Here is a 7,908-nt window from a genome sequence, read left to right on the forward strand (position 1 = left end):
AGCTGGAAGTTACCTCAGAAACCCTGTTAATTCGTAATGTATTGAGCGAATCGCAAAACAGAAAGCATTTAACACGGAACACAAACAAAACTGGAAAACCAAATGCATTTTCAGACACAGCGAGCATGAATGCTAAATGTGAGAGTGTCGGGGGGCATGAGCCATAAAGTAATCACACAACTAACAACAGGGCAATTCCAAACTACTCTTTCAAACAGACTGGAGCCTGAGTGCACCACCACTTCCCAGACAATGCTGCAAAGAGACAAAGAAAGAACATAATAAGAATGGGCCATAAAAAGTGAATTTCACCAATCACAGTCTCGATTAGATTACCTTTCCCTTCCGATGACTGCAGGACGGAAATGAAGGAAGTGGGAGAAATTCAATAACATATGACATCGAAATACATTGAAACGATTTTCTCATTGGCCAGAAAACCAAATAACGACGAGTCGAGTCACCGGAGGAGTCTGTTTCGCAACAACGATGAAATAACAGTCTCCATTCGGTTCCAGTAAAAGCTCAACTTGCCTGGAACAGAAAGCAACAGTCGAGCTGCTGGCGATTTTCCGCGCGGGAAGCGAACACGATCATGACAGCACAGACACTTTGGAAAATTCGGCACTTTCCCACACCGCAGTCAATTCCCCGGGAAGCAAACTCATTTTTCTTCTGTTTTAAACAGAAAGGAGGCAGGGATTGAAACAGCATTTAAACCAGCTGTTCCGTTGGAGCTGTTCAGCAGAAATGGCAGCGGTGGGATACGAACCCACGCCTCTGTCGAGACTGGAGCCTTAATCCAGCGCATTAGACCGCTCGGCCATACTACCAACACGCTCGAGAGTCCATTTTCTTGCACTTCCAATTGTGTTCCTGCATAACAACAGATGCAAACTCACGTGAAAAGGGTTCCATGATCCCTCTCCGACTCGCACAGCTGCTGGGATGTGCGCGTCTACAATATCAATTTCTCAGCAGTTAACGATAGCCCATCAATCCAGACAAAAATCACTGGTAAGCTGAGTCTATCTTCTCAGACTGGATTCATCTACAAATGTATCTGTGAGTGCGTGAGAATATATGATCGGTTATGATTGGGTCAAATTACCATGAGCTACTTGACATTACTGCAGTTTCGATTCTTGCTTTGCTCAATGATTTCACCCATTGTTCGAAACAGGACAACTTTCACGGTGACACGGAACATGAAACACACCGGACTACAGGGAAAATGCACAAAGCTGAGCAGGCCGTGTCCCAAATCATACCGTGCAGCATAGTTTCAGTCACTGTGTCTGTTTTGCAGAATAAGGTTCCCAAAGAATGTTCCACCCTAAAACCGGAGGTAGCATTACAATCCGAGAATGACAGATTACATTGTGAGGAAGGTCTGACCTCGGGGCCGGTTCGAGATGCCACTTTCCTTGCCTTTTACCTTAACCGTGCAATTTGCTGCAGAGATTATCACACCTGGACATGAGCCTCATCGATACCAACTGAGTTGGAAACCTGTGTGGGAATCGATGAGAAAAAGCGACTCAATAAAGTTTAACAAGTTCCATGGTGCTTTTTAGAAATGCAGTTTCTGTTCACCTCAATCCAAAAGGCAGTTTCTGAACATAGTAACAGAAGTCAAAAGGTAATTACCTCACCCCACCCCCACTCCGGAAGAGGTGCTAACTGCCCTTGATTGCTTTTTGTTCACGATGTGAAGAGCTCTCACGCCTGAGTCACCGTCACGTCTTGGTTTGCAGAATGAATCACAAAGAAGGACTTTCTCCAGAGCCGCAACTGCCTCACTTCCCCACTCGCCCTCCCCGTTTACATTTTCCTGCTCGTCAGTGATTTAAAGAAAACCAAATGGATGCGATGTCATTCTGTAGCCTCTCTGTCGATTCCTCCGTTTCAGTTCCAACGTGGCTTAGATCTCGGGGCGCACCTTAATACTAGCGACGCTATGAAAGCACAGGTCCAGAGGTTCCTCTGAGAGTGTAATTTCTTTCATTGCTGTTGCTGATTGAATGAGCCACTGACGTGCGAACTGCTCCAAAACATGATTCAGGACCTCTGGTGCCAATTCTCGCACGTTGAATAACGATAGACACCTTCCAAATGAGGTCTTTCAGAGACGACTTAAGGATACATTTGACAGACAGACTAGTTGAGGAATCCGTGGTGCACTGTGACACCAGCACATCAGCTTCTTCTCTGTCTTTGAACCGGGCCGCCTGCGCAAGGAATGCGAATGCGGTAATGCTTTTCGTGGAAGGATCAGAAGGGGGTAACTACGCTCTCAAACAGAATGGCATATGATCAGAACCAGGTTGGAGAAAAACTTTACAATGCTTTGCACAGTAATTAAATGGAATTGCATTGCATTGCACTGCACTACGAGAGAAGATTTGTTCAAGCAAACTCGAAGGCAGGTTTGAAGTTGGGAAATCAAGCAAGAAAGCTGCGTTCTTGTCCATGTAAAAGGCTGCAGTTGAAGAGCAAAACAGTTTCGGCCCAGTTTCGAACCGGGGACCTTTCGCGTGTAAGGCGAACGTGATGACCACTACACTACAGAAACACGCCGCAGTCGCCTTCGTTGCAGCTCAGTGGCATCCAGCACTGAAAGTTGAAGCCATTCTACCTTTCACCTTTCTGTTTCCGTTAGCTCGTTGTTTAATGGGACTTGTTTAATTTTGGCTTTGTGGTGAGCATGGACGAGATACACCGAAGTATCTGTTTCCACGCGGTGTACCCCAATAACGTTGTGTTGCTTACACCTGCTTTAAAGAATTACGTTTTTGCGGAGCTTACCGTCGCAGTCTGTGGCAAAATCATTTAGTCTGTTGGACTGCTCACGGGAAAGGTAGCATTGTGAAACACTGCAGAAACGAACGACTTCCTTACTTTTGCTCCGACTGATCATACTCCGTGAAAGTTTCCCAGATTCTCAGTTGAGGATTTTTGCAGCTGGAAGTTACCTCAGAAACCCTGTTAATTCGTAATGTATTGAGCGAATCGCAAAACAGAAAGCATTTAACACGGAACACAAACAAAACTGGAAAACCAATTGCATTTTCAGACACAGCGAGCATGAATGCTAAATGTGAGAGTGTCGGGGGGCATGAGCCATAAAGTAATCACACAACTAACAACAGGGCAATTCCAAACTACTCTTTCAAACAGACTGGAGCCTGAGTGCACCACCACTTCCCAGACAATGCTGCAAAGAGACAAAGAAAGAACATAATAAGAATGGGCCATAAAAAGTGAATTTCACCAATCACAGTCTCGATTAGATTACCTTTCCCTTCCGATGACTGCAGGACGGAAATGAAGGAAGTGGGAGAAATTCAATAACATATGACATCGAAATACATTGGAACGATTTTCTCATTGGCCAGAAAACCAAATAACGACGAGTCGAGTCACCGGAGGAATCTGTTTCGCAACAACGATGAAATAACAGTCTCCATTCGGTTCCAGTAAAAGCTCAACTTGCCTGGAACAGAAAGCGACAGTAGAGCTGCTAGCGATTTTCGGCGCGGGAAGCGAACACGATCATGACAGCACAGACACTTGGGAAAATTCGGCACTTTCCCACACCGCAGTCAATTCCCCGGGAAGCAAACTCATTTTTCTTCTGTTTTAAACAGGAATGAGGCAGGGATTGAAACAGCATTTAAACCAGCTGTTCCGTCGGAGCTGTTCAGCAGAAATGGCAGCGGTGGGATTCGGACCCACGCCTCTGTCGAGACTAGAGCCTTAATCCAGCGCCTTAGACCGCTCGGCCACACTACCAACACGCCCGAGAGTCCGTTTTCTTGCACTTCCAATTGTGTTCCTGCATAACAACAGATGCAAACTCACGTGAAAAGGGTTCCATGATCCCTCTCCGAATCGCACAGCTGCTGGGATGTGCACGTCTACAATATCAATTTCTCAGCAGTTAACGATAGCCCATCAATCCAGACAAAAATCACTGGTAAGCTGAGTCTATCTTCTCAGACTGCATTCAGCTACAAATGTATCTGTGAGTGCGTGAGAATATATGATCGGTTATGATTGGGTCAAATTACCATGAGCTACTTGACATTACTGCAGTTTCGATTCTTGCTTTGCTCAATGATTTCACCCATTGTTCGAAACAGGACAACTTTCACGGTGACACGGAACATGAAACACACCGGACTACAGGGAAAATGCACAAAGCTGAGCAGGCCGTGTCCCAAATCATACCGTGCAGCATAGTTTCAGTCACTGTGTCTGTTTTGCAGAATAAGGTTCCCAAAGAATGTTCCACCCTAAAACCGGAGGTAGCATTACAATCCGAGAATGACAGATTACATTGTGAGGAAGGTCTGACCTCGGGGCCGGATCGAGATGCCACTTTCCTTGCCTTTTACGTTAACCGTGCAATTTGCTGCACAGATTATCACACCTGGACATGAGCCTCATCGATACCAACTGAGTTGGAAACCTGTGTGGGAATCGATGAGAAAAAGCGACTCAATAAAGTTTAACAAGTTCCATGGTGCTTTTTAGAAATGCAGTTTCTGTTCACCTCAATCCAAAAGGCAGTTTCTGAACATAGTAACAGCAGTCAAAAGGTAATTACCTCACCCCACCCCCACTCCGGAAGAGGTGCTAACTGCCCTTGATTGCTTTTTGTTCACGATGTGAAGAGCTCTCACGCCTGAGTCACCGTCACGTCTCTGGTTGCAGAATGAATCACAAAGAAGGACTTTCTCCAGAGCCGCAACTGCCTCACTTCCCCACTCGCCCTCCCCGTTTACATTTTCCTGCTCGTCAGTGATTTAAAGAAAACCAAATGGATGCGATGTCATTCTGTAGCCTCTCTGTCGATTCCTCCGTTTCAGTTCCAACGTGGCTTAGATCTCGGGGCGCACCTTAATACTAGCGACGCTATGAAAGCACAGGTCCAGAGGTTCCTCTGAGAGTGTAATTTCTTTCATTGCTGTTGCTGATTGAATGAGCCACTGACGTGGGAACTGCTCCAAAACATGTTTCAGGACCTCTGGAGCCAATTCTCGCACGTTGAATAACGACAGACACCTTCCAAATGAGGTCTTTCAGAGACGACTTAAGGATACATTTGACAGACAGACTAGTTGAGGAATCCGTGGTGCACTGTGACACCAGCACATCAGCTTCTTCTCTGTCTTTGAACCGGGCCGCCTGCGCAAGGAATGCGAATGCGGTAATGCTTTTCGTGGAAGGATCAGAAGGGGGTAACTACGCTCTCAAACAGAATGGCATATGATCAGAACCAGGTTGGAGAAAAACTTTACAATGCTTTGCACAGTAATTAAATGGAATTGCATTGCATTGCACTGCACTACGAGAGAAGATTTGTTCAAGCAAACTCGAAGGCAGGTTTGAAGTTGGGAAATCAAGCAAGAAAGCTGCGTTCTTGTCCATGTAAAAGGCTGCAGTTGAAGAACAAAGCAGTTTCTGCCCAGTTTCAAACTGGGGACTTTTCGCGTATAAGGCGAACGTGATGACCACGACACGACAGAAACAAGCCTCGGTCGCCCCCGCTGCAGCTCAGTGGCATCCAGCACTGAAAGTTGAAGCCATTCTACCTTTCACCTTTCTGTTTCCGTTAGCTCGTTGTTTAATGGGAATGGTTTAATTTTGGCTATGTGGTGAGCATGGACGAGATACACCGAAGTATCTGTTTCCACGCGGTGTACCCCAATAACGTTGTGTTGCTTACACCTGCTTTAAAGAATTACGTTTTTGCGGAGCTTACCGTCGCAGTCTGTGGCAAAATCATTTAGTCTGTTGGACTGCTCACGGGAAAGGTAGCATTGTGAAACACTGCAGAAACGAACGACTTCCTTACTTTTGCTCCGACTGACCATACTCCGTGAAAGTTTCCCAGATTCTCAGTTGAGGATTTTTGCAGCTGGAAGTTACCTCAGAAACCCTGTTAATTCGTAATGTATTGAGCGAATCGCAAAACAGAAAGCATTTAACACGGAACACAAACAAAACTGGAAAACCAAATGCATTTTCAGACACAGCGAGCATGAATGCTAAATGTGAGAGTGTCGGGGGGCATGAGCCATAAAGTAATCACACAACTAACAACAGGGCAATTCCAAACTACTCTTTCAAACAGACTGGAGCCTGAGTGCACCACCACTTCCCAGACAATGCTGCAAAGAGACAAAGAAAGAACATAATAAGAATGGGCCATAAAAAGTGAATTTCACCAAGCACAGTCTCGATTAGATTACCTTTCCCTTCCGATGACTGCAGGACGGAAATGAAGGAAGTGGGAGAAATTCAAAAACATATGACATCGAAATACATTGGAACGATTTTCTCATTGGCCAAAAAACCAAATAACGACGAGTCGAGTCACCGGAGGAGTCTGTTTCGCAACAACGATGAAATAACAGTCTCCATTCGGTTCCAGTAAAAGCTCAACTTGCCTGGAACAGAAAGCAACAGTAGAGCTGCTGGCGATTTTCCGCGCGGGAAGCGAACACGATCATGACAGCAGAGACACTTTGGAAAATTCGGCACTTTCCCACACCGCAGTCAATTCCCCGGGAAGCAAACTCATTTTTTCTTCTGTTTTAAACAGAAATGAGGCAGGGATGGAAACAGCATTTAAACCAGCTGCTCCGTCGGAGCTGTTCAGCAGAAATGACAGCGGTGGGATTCGAACCCACGCCTCTGTCGAGACTGGAGCCTTAATCCAGCGCCTTAGACCGCTCGGCCACACTACCAACACGCCCGAGATTCCATTTTCTTGCACTTCCAATTGTGTTCCTGCATAACAACAGATGCAAACTCACGTGAAAAGGGTTCCATGATCCCTCTCCGACTCGCACAGCTGCTGGGATGTGCGCGTCTACAATATCAATTTCTCAGCAGTTAACGATAGCCCATCAATCCAGACAAAAATCACTGGTAAGCTGAGTCTATCTTCTCAGACTGGATTCAGCTACAAATGTATCTGTGAGTGCGTGAGAATATATGATCGGTTATGATTGGGTCAAATTACCATGAGCTACTTGACATTACTGCAGTTTCGATTCTTGCTTTGCTCAATGATTTCACCCATTGTTCGAAACAGGACAACTTTCACGGTGACACGGAACATGAAACACACCGGACTACAGGGAAAATGCACAAAGCTGAGCAGGCCGTGTCCCAAATCATACCGTGCAGCATAGTTTCAGTCACTGTGTCTGTTTTGCAGAATAAGGTTCCCAAAGAATGTTCCACCCTAAAACCGGAGGTAGCATTACAATCCGAGAATGACAGATTACATTGTGAGGAAGGTCTGACCTCGGGGCCGGTTCGAGATGCCACTTTCCTTGCCTTTTACCTTAACCGTGCAATTTGCTGCAGAGATTATCACACCTGGACATGAGCCTCATCGATACCAACTGAGTTGGAAACCTGTGTGGGAATCGATGAGAAAAAGCGACTCAATAAAGTTTAACAAGTTCCATGGTGCTTTTTAGAAATGCAGTTTCTGTTCACCTCAATCCAAAAGGCAGTTTCTGAACATAGTAACAGAAGTCAAAAGGTAATTACCTCACCCCACCCCCACTCCGGAAGAGGTGCTAACTGCCCTTGATTGCTTTTTGTTCACGATGTGAAGAGCTCTCACGCCTGAGTCACCGTCACGTCTTGGGTTGCAGAATGAATCACAAAGAAGGACTTTCTCCAGAGCCGCAACTGCCTCACTTCCCCACTCGCCCTCCCCGTTTACATTTTCCTGCTCGTCAGTGATTTAAAGAAAACCAAATGGATGCGATGTCATTCTGTAGCCTCTCTGTCGATTCCTCCGTTTCAGTTCCAACGTGGCTTAGATCTCGGGGCGCACCTTAATACTAGCGACGCTATGAAAGCACAGGTCCAGAGGTT

The 7,908-nt window shown here is 45.9% G+C and overlaps 1 non-coding gene across 1 annotated transcript; it reads right to left on the reverse strand.

Moving 5' to 3' along the window:
• Window positions 1-6,676: 6,676 nt before the first annotated feature.
• trnal-aag (transfer RNA leucine (anticodon AAG)) lies at window positions 6,677-6,758 on the reverse strand. Its single transcript has one exon. It is a non-coding gene; the product is annotated as a tRNA-Leu (tRNA).
• Between the last annotated feature and the right edge of the window lie 1,150 nt (window positions 6,759-7,908).

The sequence above is a fragment of the Chiloscyllium punctatum genome, chromosome 18 (genome assembly GCF_047496795.1).
Source record: "Chiloscyllium punctatum isolate Juve2018m chromosome 18, sChiPun1.3, whole genome shotgun sequence".
Taxonomy (NCBI): Eukaryota; Metazoa; Chordata; class Chondrichthyes; order Orectolobiformes; family Hemiscylliidae; genus Chiloscyllium; species Chiloscyllium punctatum.